Consider the following 13,380-nt stretch of genomic DNA (forward strand, 5'->3'; position numbering starts at 1 on the left):
TATACCTAAATGATATGAAATTATTTTGAAGATAGATGGAAATGTTATTACCATGACATACAGATTGATGAAAACTGCAACAAGGTAAAAGCAAAAAAAAATAAACATTAATTTGGATTAATTACAATGCTATTAGATTAATTTTTCTGACCTATCAAAAGTAATGTATAATATTTGCTTTCTTTCGTATACTTTTCTAAAATATTCAATTCCTCCTTATCCGAGACAAGTTCGTAATCTTCTTTAATGTGAATAAAAATTAATGTCATCTGTAAATGAACATTTATCCATCGATATGTAATTCAATAAAAATGTAACTAATACAAATAATAAACAATTGATACAAACTTTTCTGAAATTAAAAAAAATATGCCAATAAATGCAACTGAAGCTTAACGAGAAAGTCAATCTCTGCGTCAATTTGATCATCAATTCTAGTTTATAAATTGTCGTAATAAATTGATAACACTGATATGAAAAAAAAAACAACACAACGTGAGAGTCCACTTTAATGGGTGATCCTAAATTTCTCTTCACTTAGAATCAAATAATTGATTAATACAAATTATTGTCATTACCAATTGAATAGCTGCAGGCAACAAGAAAATATATATGATCGAGAACAAAACGAAACGTTTAGTTAAATTTATGTCAGGCAATATGCCAAACATAAGTGTAATATATCTTTTGGAATAAAGAAAGTGTCGTTCGTAAGAGTGTAATGATTTCAAAGACATATCGAAGTATCTGACGTTTACGATAAGAAAGTAGATAACAAACTAACAAATTTATTCTATTTTATGCATTCTATTTGGAAAAATAAATAATAATCATCCAATTGATAGAACAACCCTTCATAATAATCCTGTCCCCCTATTATTATAATTATGGTTACTGGTGGTGGATAGATACCCTTCGTAAAAGTAAAACTGTATACCTTAGAATGTGTATGTATAATAACAGGTGTGTTGTTCACAACGATTAAGAAAGGGTTGTAGTTTACCTTCTACTTTCGTTTTCATAACGACATGCGCACTAGTTTCGTTTCACTGCAATATTTGTCATTCGTTTTTCGACCACGGTGCAGTACACTTACTTTTTTTAAAATGTCAGTGAATACTTTTACTTCACTTCTTTAATTATAATAATAATTAATTATAATAAATAAACTTTGCTTTTTGTTAACTCGTTCATTGGTGTTACAAAAATAGTGCATTTATTTGGAATGAGTGCAATAATGTGGAAGAAAAGTTAGAGAATAGTGCTTTTAGTGTTACCATGATTTTATGTTGATAAATAAATAAAAGTATGATATTTACTCTTTTTTCGCTGTCACTTAAATGCGAGTAAATATTATTTTTTAATTTTATATATCAATAATTTTTGTTAACAACACGTGGATTTCTGGGATAAGAGTTAGGTCATTAAATAATATTCAATGTAACATGCATAAATTGAATTCTTCATTTTTTTCATTTTTTTCATTTTTTTTTTTCACTAACATCATTATCATTCATATTTAATATAAATTATTATATTTTTTGTATCCTTGGAAGTAATTCAATTTTTCTATTCGTATAATATATCTATCATTGATTCTAATTACTATCACATTTTGTACTATAATTATTTTGACTACGTCACGTCGATATCAATATTCATAAATTTTTGTAAACCATGCAGAAAGAGAAAGCCTTTTGTATTAACTGAAATCATTATTCTTACTATAATATATATATATATATAAATTATTAAAATTCTAAAAAAAAATATTGAATTTTTTTTTTATATTATATATATAATATATATATGAGCCGTTTATTTTGAAAGTGGCCTAACTCCATATAACCTTAAATTGAGATATTTAAAGGTTTGCGTTTCAATGCAATTAAAAATATACGTAATGAATAACAATGAATTATGTTGCTTAAATGTATCTAAAGGTGTTAAATTTACAGTTCCTATTAAAATAATGGCAATTATTAAGTGAATAATATGCGTTTTCTTAGCAAGAATGGAGTTAGACCACTTTCAAAATTAACAACCAGATTCGTTATAAAATTTGAAGGAACCGAAGTCAATTCAACATAATTTAAGATGCTTCAAATTGCGAAAAAACAATACTTATTTTATTTTACATATCTTTATAACACTTTAAAAACATAAATTATGCGATTCAAAATATTTTATACAAACATAAATTACAAAACAATTTTCTACTCATCTACATTTTGTGTATGTGAAAGGGATTTAAAGAAATCATATGTTCCGGTGGTATATATCGTAATAAGTCAATTATGTCCTTGAATTTTGCGGTTGTAATTTGTCTTATATTTTTATACAGTGGTGTCAATACAATATATTCGAACTTTCTTGGTCTACCCCGACGTGGTATTAAATTCAGGACTTTCAAATTTTCGTTCTCATTCATTAATGTCTTATAGAAAATCTTATTCATTTTTGACAAAACTCATCCAACATATTTTTAACCAGTATATTGGTTCTCCGTTAGAATTCTTTACCCTTTTAAAAATTGCGTCTTCTAATAATTTGTTGATACAAAATCTTCTTGTCTCATTTCATGTACAATAAAGTTATTACCTTTCCGACACTTTTTGATAATATTGTAATACTCTCGGGGGACAAACAGTAAATTATTTTTTTTTAATGCCATTTCTACCACACCAAAATCTCTACTCCTAATGGAGTTAGGCCACTTTCAAAATAACGGTTCAGTGATTCAACTAACTCTGAAAACTTATGTGTCCAGAATTACCGTATTTACTCGGAATATAAAAAATCCTAAATGCTTTATTGATAGATAATTTGAAGCTTTACATGTTACCGTGGGTAACCGAAAAAAATGAAAAATGGAGTTAGGCCACTTTCAAAATAAACGGCTCATATATATATATAATAATAATAATAAAAATTAATATATATATTAATATCTATAAATTATTAAAATTCTAAAAAAAAAAATATTGAATTTTGTTTGTTCCTACCCCAGCATAAATTTCGTGTGACATAACTAGTATGCCACCAATGGAAAGACTGCTTGATTTCATACTTCTCATTATCAGGAACATAAAAAGTTTTTGCGTTTTTTTTGAAATATCATAGTACGGTATTTGACATCTGTAACATTTAACGAAATTGTTTCGAATAATAATTCTAATAATAAATAAAATTAATAATAATAAATACAATGAAGTATTAAAGACAATTCCGAGAGTATAATCAAAAATTTTGTTCGTTTTTCTTACAATTCCTTGCACGCTGCGATACTACAATCGATCAACTTTTGTCCAATGTTAAACACTAGAAAAATATTAGCGAAATTTGAAATGACGAATACGCTAAATTCCCCAACTAAATTTATATTTTCCAAGATTTCGGAAAGCGTTATTATCTAAAAACAAAAAATAAATAAAACAAGTAAAAAAATAAAAAAAAACATTAAAATATAAATATAACAATTTGATACGTTTTCGTTACAAATATAAACGTGTCCTTAGAATTAGGATAATATTTTTTTTACTTACTACAATTAAATCAAATATAATGATTAACGTCAGACCGGCCACTTCGAATAGAGCACAAAATTCGAACAAATTGTTTACTAAATCGACAAAACTTTAACAAAAAAAAAAAAAAAAAAACAGAGAAACAAGAAAAAATCACAAATTAATGAAACAAACGTATACCAGTATACGAAACAAAAACAACAACAACGACAAATTGTATAATAAATTGAACACTTGCTCTTTTCTTTGTTTTTAAATCTTATTTCGAATTAACATGTTACCTGCCACCATCACGTGGTACCGTTTGTTACACGTACACTCTTGCTTGTAAAACAATAACCACATCATTTAACACAATTAAATGAAACGTAATAATATTTGGCAGATAACACGTGTTAATTCGAATAATAATTACAAAATATTTGTCCATTAGATATGACTAACTGCGTAACTCTTCTATAACGTATTATTATATCGATCATCCAATCGTAATCCTCCTGCGATGCATTTTTATAGAAAATTTTCTCTATCGCATTATTCGTATCCTTCATAAATCTTTGACGTACTTTGTATCTGAATATTTTGGGCCGAAGAGGAAAATATAGAAAAAATAAAAAGAACAAAAATAGAAAAAAAAAAAAATTAAAAGTGATAATATATCTTTGTAAAATTATCAACAACAACAAGATTAATATTATTTACGAATGATAATACGTACATGATAATGTTAAATTGACAACGCGCGTGATTTGCGAATACCACGTATGTCGAAGTAGATACACAGGATAAAATGATGGCAATTTCGAAGCCTATTATTTGATAAATAACCAAACTAAAATATAAAAATCCTCCATTGGAAAGATTGATAATAGGCAATGGTAATATTAATTGAACATTATCCGATGTACCGGAGAATAAATATAAAATAATATTAAATATACATGGCAATAATAACGTACAGACATAACAATTCGAAGCTCCTGAAATGAAAAATTAATTAAACGAGAAAGAAAAAGAAAAGAAAAAATCCGGTTCATCGTTATTTAAAATAACATATACACTTGCCTACAATAAAATAAAAATACATTTTGCTTTGTTTTAAATAATTTTCCATTATATCCACTTCTTCTTCATCCGTTATACACTCGTAATCAAATTTCAAATGATCTATAACTAATTGCAACTGAAAATAATATATAAATTTTCGTTTGTTTGTTTTCTTGTTTTGTTTCACAAAAAGACCTTACGGATGTAAGATTTATATATTTTTATATATCTATTAAAAAATAAAATGTTGACTGTAATTCTAGTAATAAATCTTCCTTTATTTCGTGCAAGATGTTACAAAATTTATTGTTTCTAATTTTTTTCTAATCATTTTAATTCTCTTTCCTTGTATATAATTAAAAATTAAGAATTGTAAATAGAATTTGTATAACTTAAGGATAGAAAAATATATAAAAAAAAAAAAAACTTTCCCCACGAAGAATCGAACACTAATTAACCGGCGCGAGAAGCTAAGACGAAACTACTTACGCTAGCGTGCCATTGGACAATTTTTTAGATTTAAAATTATATAACACGGATATAAAAAAAAAGCAAAACTTTAAAAGCTTTTTTCTCATAATTGGCTGGGCATTCGATGGAAATACTTTACCACGAGAGCACCTTAAAGGTATACTACTAATATACCAAAGCTCGTGAAAATCCGTAAGGTCTCCTTGTCAAATATAAAAAAAAAAAAAAGAAAACGTAGTTAAATAAGACTCGAGAAGAAAAATTTATACGAACTTTTACGTAATTATAGAGGAACATATAATATATACCAAGAATGCACGTAGCAGAAATAAAAAGATGTATAATTTTGATAGTAATATACACTTTGACCTCCAACGTGATTATTTGATACAACTGTAAAAATTAGATTAATTTTTAAATTAAAATGGATCATCACAAAACCATTTCAAATAATTGAATGTACATTACTGTAAATTCAATTTATACTATTTTAAACGCATGAATAATTTTTTTTGATATAACAATAACGTGTAGCTCGTATTGAAAAATAACACCGAAGAAAAGAAATAGAAAAAAAAAGAAAAAAAAAAAAACAATCGTTACCTGATGTATAAATCCTGGCAATAAATAAACGGTAACCGTAAAAGCACTGATGAATTTGTCCTTAGAACTTAGAGAAGAATTCAGGCCAATTACAAATTGTACTAGTCGATTGGAAAATAAAAAATGTTTTTCGTAATAGGTAAGACCTTTCACGGACATATCTTTCTTCTCTAACATTTATTACGTTCACTCCACGAAAATACAAAACGTATTGAACGTTATTAACTTCGCTTGAGTTTTTCAAATAGCATTTTCCACATTTACGCAACTTGATTGAGTCAAATGATAAGTTAATTAATACTTTGTAAGATGGGTAAAGGTAAATGCATCATTTTTGAATCGATACGATGAACTATAATATCATTATTTCCATTTACTTATAATTATAACGATATTCTCGAAAGTTTCGTATTTCACGAGAAAATTTTATTATTTCTAATAAGAGACAGATGTTTGTTTCTCAAAGGGGTTGTGCGTTCTATCTTCTACGTATTTTATTTTTCAAAGGACATGCGCAGAAAGATTTATCGACTGTTACCTGTTGTGTCATTTGATATCAAACCACGAAACCAAACGGTTCTATAAAAATAAATAAATACAATCGGTATTAGATTCATCGTAGAATCTTCCGATTTTCTCACTTGCATTTTTATCATAGTTCCAATAAATCTTGTGATAATATTTAATTGCATAGAATCCTTTGTTATTACTATACTATAATTATTTGTAATAATAAATCGAATAATAAAACTGAATCTTTCGACATTCGACACGTCATCGACATAATTTTTAATAACGGGTGAGTTTTTATTCAATCTTTCTTTTCTTTTTTTTTTCTATACATTCTATTAATACACCGTGGTAAAATAAATATAAAGAACAAGATTTTCATTAATAAAATATAAAAATAGACGTAAAATATTAACCGATATACCGCAATGGGATCGTTAAATCGAAGCACATCTAAAAGTAAACATCTAAAATCGATTTAATATTATTTTTACTCACGGTATAATGGGGGATATATCCCATCAATTTCTGACCCTATAATAACAAAGTGATATATATATATATATAAACTGCTGTATAAATATATGTATACATTTTCGTAAAGTTAAATAATAGAAAATTTATAATATTATTGTATTGTATTATAATAATAATAATAGTAATAATAAACAATATATGAAAAATATTAAGATCAAATTTACATAATATAATTTAATTCTACCATAATTCCATGAATAATATTTTTAACAATATTGATTTCAATCAAATTTTAATCCAACACATTGACAATTGACGTGTTAATGCGAACGAATGAGAAAGGTTGATGAAATAGAATGTTCCTTTTTCTTACTAGTGTTTATTAAACAATAAGCAAGAGAAGGGTATTGTCTAAGGGTACATAGGGAGAACAGAATAGAATCGATGAGAATGATCTCTCTCATCGTTAACAACCCAGTTCTGAACGTTGCTTGGCAATAAGCGATCAACGACGAGACGCAAACGGAACAACAACACGACGATCGACCTTTACACACATGCTCGATCCCTTTCCCTTTCCCTTTCCCATTCCCTTTCCCCCACCACGACCACCACCACCACCAGCTATCCACCCCAATCAACCCTTCCCTCAGTTTCTCACTTACTCTCTCTGACCTTATCGATGGGCTGGCTTTGTCGTTGAGCTATACTACTTCGAACATCAAAATACCCTACGAAAGGGCTGCATTGTTCAAAAGGGAAGGGAAGGGAAGGGGTCGAATATCTACGTTATAGGTGTCTCACCCTGAAACTCCCAGGAGAGAGAATAGACAGGGTAGATCGTTGGAGACAGGATAATAGGGATGATAAATTGTCCCTAACTGCCCTTTGCGTTTCACCTTTGACCCTTCATAATATCATGCATTTTGTACTACCTACTAAAATAGAAGAATATCTTCTTTTTAATTGCAGAACAACAGATTTAGATCCGTTAATTCAATCAAGTGGTCATTATAATCCACGATAAATGTCATATTATACATTAATAAACTATACAAAATCATTTTTCATTCATCAAAAATATATATAAAATATATATATATTTTTTTTAATTTTATTAATAATTATATTTTATTTTATATATTTTTTTTGTTATTAATTATATTTATAATTAAATTAATTAATTAATATATTCATATATTATATACAAACACAAAAGAACAGATAGATGCGTGACAATAAATCTAATTTCGTAGATTAACGCTAGATTTACAGACCCCGAATGTTCCGTCATTTTTTAAACTTCTACGTCTTTACGTCTTCATCGTCGTTACATCGTTACATCATTACATTATTACATCATAATCCTGAACGCGCTATTGGGCGCTTTAAGGCCTCTTGCCTAGTTCCCTAACCAACCGTTCAACGTCGCTACTATCGCCTAATCCTGAACGCGCTGCTGATACTTAAAGGCCTCTGCCTAGTTCTCCAGCCAACCGTTCAGCGACGCTACTATCGCCTAACCTCTTTTTGATAGATCTTCATTTATTTTCATATTACTTCATTCAAAACAATGATTTGTAAGTCATTAAAAAGAAACAAAAATTTAACTAACAAAACATCCGTAAATCTAATACGTATTAATACGTTAGAAAATAAATGAAGAAACCTATCAAACGTACAAATTCTCATTGGCTTGTTTTAGGAAAACAACATTCGATGACGATGCAGTTCGATTAGGAAGGGGGCAAAAAGAAAAACAAGGAAGATGGCCGAGCAGAAGGGAGAGGAAGGGAATGAGGGAAATTGAGTGGGGGTGGATAGATCGAAGGGGACAGGCGAGGTGAGAGGGGGAGTTGATTAGATTTACCACCACCGGACTACGACGAGATGTAATAGAAACGTTGCCCTCCGAACTGTGGGTGGTGGTGGTGGTTTGTTTCCTCGGCAATGAGTTCAACGTTTATTACGCAACCACAATGAACGATAGTACTCGTATCCCTCTCCCCCTCTTTCCACCCAACATCCCCCCACCCTACAAAGGATTCGCACAATATGGGAATCGAACTACCCCACAGGAAGAAATCGAGAGTGTAGAAAATATACGTACGTGTCTTGATATGTGTGAGTAAGTGTGCGTGTGTTTGGAGTGTGTGCATATGAGAGAGAATAGACCAGAGAAATAGTTAGAATTGCATGGGGGGAAAAAGAAAAGGAAAGGAATGGAAAGGAATGGTAGGGAAGAAAAGAAAGAACGAGGGTTCAACCAGGTTGAAAGTTTTGCATAGACATAATGGCGCGTTAGGAACGCGAAATGAAATAACAAACAAAAAAAAAAGAAATGAAATAAGAAAAAAGAAAAATTCATCGTTCGTTTCTTTTAACTCGTACACCGGTCTGAAAACTGCCGTTTGCTGTTGCTGTTGGTTACGTTTTTGCTTTTACAAACGGGAAATGACAAAAGACGAGGTGTGGTATGTAAAACAGGTGAAAGGTAAAGGTAGAGAAACTTATGGATATGAGAAAAGAATATGAAAAGAAAAAAATAAAGAAATAATTAAATAATTAAATAAATAAAAAAAGAAAGAAATGAAAATGCAATTCGTGTGATTGTGTTACACGTTTTTAAATGTACGTATCTATATATTTATATACATATATGTGTGTAGTATGTGTATATGTGTATGATTATTATATAGGCATATAGAAAATGTCGCTTCGATTAACACAAAGGGGACGAAAAAGGGGGTGGGAGGGAGGGAGGGAGGTGGAAGAGAGATGGGATACGCAAACCCCGTTTTCCTTAATTAAGAGAAGCGTACACGTCAAAGGATGCAAGGATGCAAGTAAAGTCCAATCTAAAACTATGAATAAAAAAGTGAGAAAAATATTACGAATAACGAATAATTATCGATTATTATACTTCAAATTATTCTACACGATCTTTAAATAAGATGATATGGTAGTGAACAAAATTAAATGAAATATTTTCAATATACTAATGTAATATTATATAGAATAATGTGTTACTACAATATATACAGTATGTATGAAATTTTTATTCCATGTAAAACAATGTCAACGTATTCTTATGAATGATAGAAAAATATTTTTAAAGTATCATACAAACATAAGTAGTTTAAAAAATCCCCCATATGTATGAATGTACGTATGTATGTATGTATGTATATAAAATGAAAATAAAATTTAGAAAAATAAGAAAAATTTTTCCGTCCTAAGCCATTTCCTTTCAAATAAAATGAACGAAAACGATATATATATATATTTTCAAAGCTACATTTCTATATTTTCAATTTTATATATCCCATGTAATATAATACTTATGTGCTATGATTCGATCGTAAATTTGACGATAACGTACCTAATATAAACGTTCGATCTAGATTCCTTTAAAGAAAAAAAAAAAAAAAAAAAAAACAGGTATAATATTTTTCTAAAGGTAATATTGATTTTTATAAAAAAAAAAAAAAAAAAAAATAAACACATAAAACAAAACGATATAAAAGATAGTGAAAGAGTGAGAGGAGTGATAAAATGTAAGAAGGTAAAAAGAAGAAGAAAGAAGAAGAAGAAATAAATCGAAGAAAAAAAAAAAAGAAAAATACATTTGGCGTGAATCGAAATAAATTTCGCAAGTATGACGACGACGACGACTACGACGACTATGCGAAAGGGTTGAAAGTACCAACTGGTAAAACCGTTGCTTGCCAACTAAAAGCCATTTCACCCTCTCCCTTCCTCTTTATCTACAAGCTTCGAAGCGTTTACTGATGCACCACACACTAGGGATGCATGATGCACGCTGTGAATGTTCCGATGGTATACACCTATGTGTGTTGGTGTGAAACGATGGGAACTCGCAAAAAGCGTAAGGGAAAACGATTTAAACGCTCGAAACTTTCGCAAAATCTCATCTCTCTCTCCTCTCTCTCTCTCTCACTCTCACTCACTCACTTTAACCCCTTCTAACTCGTCTTGCCGTCTTCTAAAATGCAAAACTGCTCGACTCAACTCAACGCGAAACGAAACGAAACGAAACGAAACGAAACGAAACGAAACGAGTAGCGAAGAACACCCATGACGACACCATGACAACCATGACGACGAAATTATTATTCAACTCGTATTCCCCCAGTGCCGATGCAAGATTTCAATGGTGAGCATTTAAAGAGATAGAAGCTAACCACGACCTTCTGGAAAATTAAAGTGAAAGAGAGAGAAAGAGAGATATGGGGTGAGAGGGTGGGAGGGTGGTATGGGGTAAAAGTTAACTAGTGCATTTGAATCGGTAAATACAGATTGACATTTTCCACGCATGATTCCAAGCGAATTTTGCACCGTTCAACGACAGATTTTAAATTACAGCTATATATATAGGTGTGGTGTGGGTGTGTGTGTATATATATATAGGAATTTCAACGACGCGAAAAGTCATATCATCTCTCTTTCATTCTTTCATTCTTTCATTCTTTCATTCTATCTCTTTATCTCTTTTTCTCTTTCCCTTTTCAATCCGACTATTTCCAACCAATAGTATTTTCCTATTACTCCATGCTCTTTGATGACTGACCAATAGAAAATTGCCTATCTTCGAAATGGATGTTAAAATGGCTGATTGAATCTCTTTCTCTCTCCCTCTCTCTCTCTCTCTAACGTACTTTACGATTAAATCTATTATAGATACGTTCTATTATTCGTTACTGTTTGAAAAATAATATTACAAATGAAGTTGAATTAAAAAATAATAATATACTAATGGTTCATTGATCAATCGAAATAAACAAAAATCCAATAACCATAACTTAATTAGATCATTTGTTTGTTTTTTTCCTTAAAATTTACGTATTACTTTCTATTTATATTTTTATTTATTTTTATTTTTTCTTCGTAAAAAAAATACATAAATATATTTGCCCCCACCTCTTTCTCTCTGTTTGATAAAATTTCGATAGTTTAATGCGAAAAGCAATGGGATGAAATCTTGTGTTTTATCGACTACCAATTAAGCCAGCTTAAAATCGCCAGGCCAACCGATAATTTATGCTCCGTACGAAGGAATCATGCTAGCGCGTGCTCGGGACACGTAACGAGGTGATTAATTACTATTTTTATCCGTGATATCGCATTTATCCCACAACCACCATAGACCTTGTCTCAAGGAGCTTACCCAAGGATTTTCTCATTGCTTTTCCTCTCTTATCACGACTACACCAACGATACTACACTTTTTCATGACAATAATATACGTGTCTTAATATGAAAAATCAAAATTGGTAAATGTCAAGATTCACATATTCGATTGGTACATGCCCACAAAATTCATGTATCAAAATAAATTAAAATATTGAATATATGTTGACATTTAATCGTGTTAATCTCGATATTCTCCAAATTTTTAATATTTTATCGTAATCTTAAACGCGCTGCTGGGCGCCTAAAAAAAGGCCTCTTGCCTAGTTCTCCAGTCAACCGTTCAGCGTCGCTACTATCGCCTAACCTCTTTTTGATAGATTTTCAATAAATTATTTTTCTTCAATTCTGACGCAACTCAGACAATACCTGACGAGAGAAATACGTTTATTGATGCACACCTTAAAGATTAATCGAAACACATTACTGACAAGATTTTTCTTTTCTTCTTTTCTTTCCTATCTCTTTTATACCAATTTACGAAAACATTTAAGAAATAAAAATTACTAAGCACGCGAAAACAAATGAAATTCAATTTAAATTGAAATCGGGCAAGAAGCAATCGGATTGATCGATGTTAAACGATTTAACGAAGACGATAAAAGTCGATTTAAAAAGAAAAGAAATAGAAAGTTAGATGATAAGCTCTGCTGCTCGTGACATTAACCAAGTTTATTATCCAATTTGCGAGCAACTAAAATTATCCAATTTAACTGGCAATTTAAATATTTAATTTTCTCACTTCTTTATCTCGAAGATAACAACAACAACCACAACAACAACCAATAAAATATCACTGTTGTATTACTTTGCTACGATTAGATCAAATTTTTCGATAAAGTAATTTCATTTGTTCATTAATAAATAATTAAAAAAAAAAAAAAAAACAAAGAAAAAACTAAATAATAATAAATACGTAGAAAAAATAATTTAATCGTACGGAGGTTAGAATTATTCTACAAAATGTTCTATTCTCGAATAAAAGAAATTGAATTTTCAATGAAAATTGATGGTGGCGTTAAAGAAAGAAAAATAAAAAGAAAAAGAATGAAAAATAGACGATGAAAGGGAAGGAATAGTAAAATTGCAACAACGGATTTAGAAATAGTCGAAGAAAGGATGAGGAAACCACCACCACCAACCACAACCACCACCTCCACCACCACCACTGACGTATTATTGTCTTTTTCGAGATACGAGTATCAAGAAAGTGATTCGCCATTCAATCCTCACAGTTCAATCTCTATCCCGAGAAGATCTATTCGTTATCTGCACCTTTCTTCCATCCATTTATACCGAGAAATCCTCTTTTCTCCTTTTTCTTCCTCTTCCTCTCCTCTCCCCTCCTCCTCCTCCTCCTCCTCCTCCTCTCCTCCTCCTCCTACTCCTCGGCCTCCCCCACCACCGATCATCTCCGACCAATTTATTTCCCTTTTCTTCTTCTTTCGTTTATCTTTTCTATCCTCGTGTTTTCTTCTATTTTCTTTTTATTATTTTTAATTTTTTTCCTAACACCCAACCCCCTATGTGCCCT

General features: G+C 30.2%; 1 long non-coding RNA gene across 3 annotated transcripts; it reads left to right on the forward strand.

Moving 5' to 3' along the window:
• The first annotated feature begins 1,063 nt into the window (after positions 1–1,063).
• Positions 1,064–8,844, forward strand: LOC122514800. 3 transcript variants are annotated; one of them, XR_006303120.1, is made up of 2 exons: positions 1,064–1,108; positions 8,341–8,844. It is a non-coding gene; the product is annotated as an uncharacterized LOC122514800 (long non-coding RNA). The 3 variants fall into 3 exon arrangements; XR_006303118.1 differs by lacking the exon at positions 1,064–1,108 and adding an exon at positions 1,176–1,346; XR_006303119.1 differs by lacking the exon at positions 1,064–1,108 and adding an exon at positions 1,176–1,306.
• Positions 8,845–13,380: the final 4,536 nt, after the last annotated feature.

Source organism: Polistes fuscatus, unplaced genomic scaffold, assembly GCF_010416935.1.
Source record: "Polistes fuscatus isolate 324 unplaced genomic scaffold, CU_Pfus_HIC Scaffold16, whole genome shotgun sequence".
NCBI classification, from domain to species: Eukaryota; Metazoa; Arthropoda; class Insecta; order Hymenoptera; family Vespidae; genus Polistes; species Polistes fuscatus.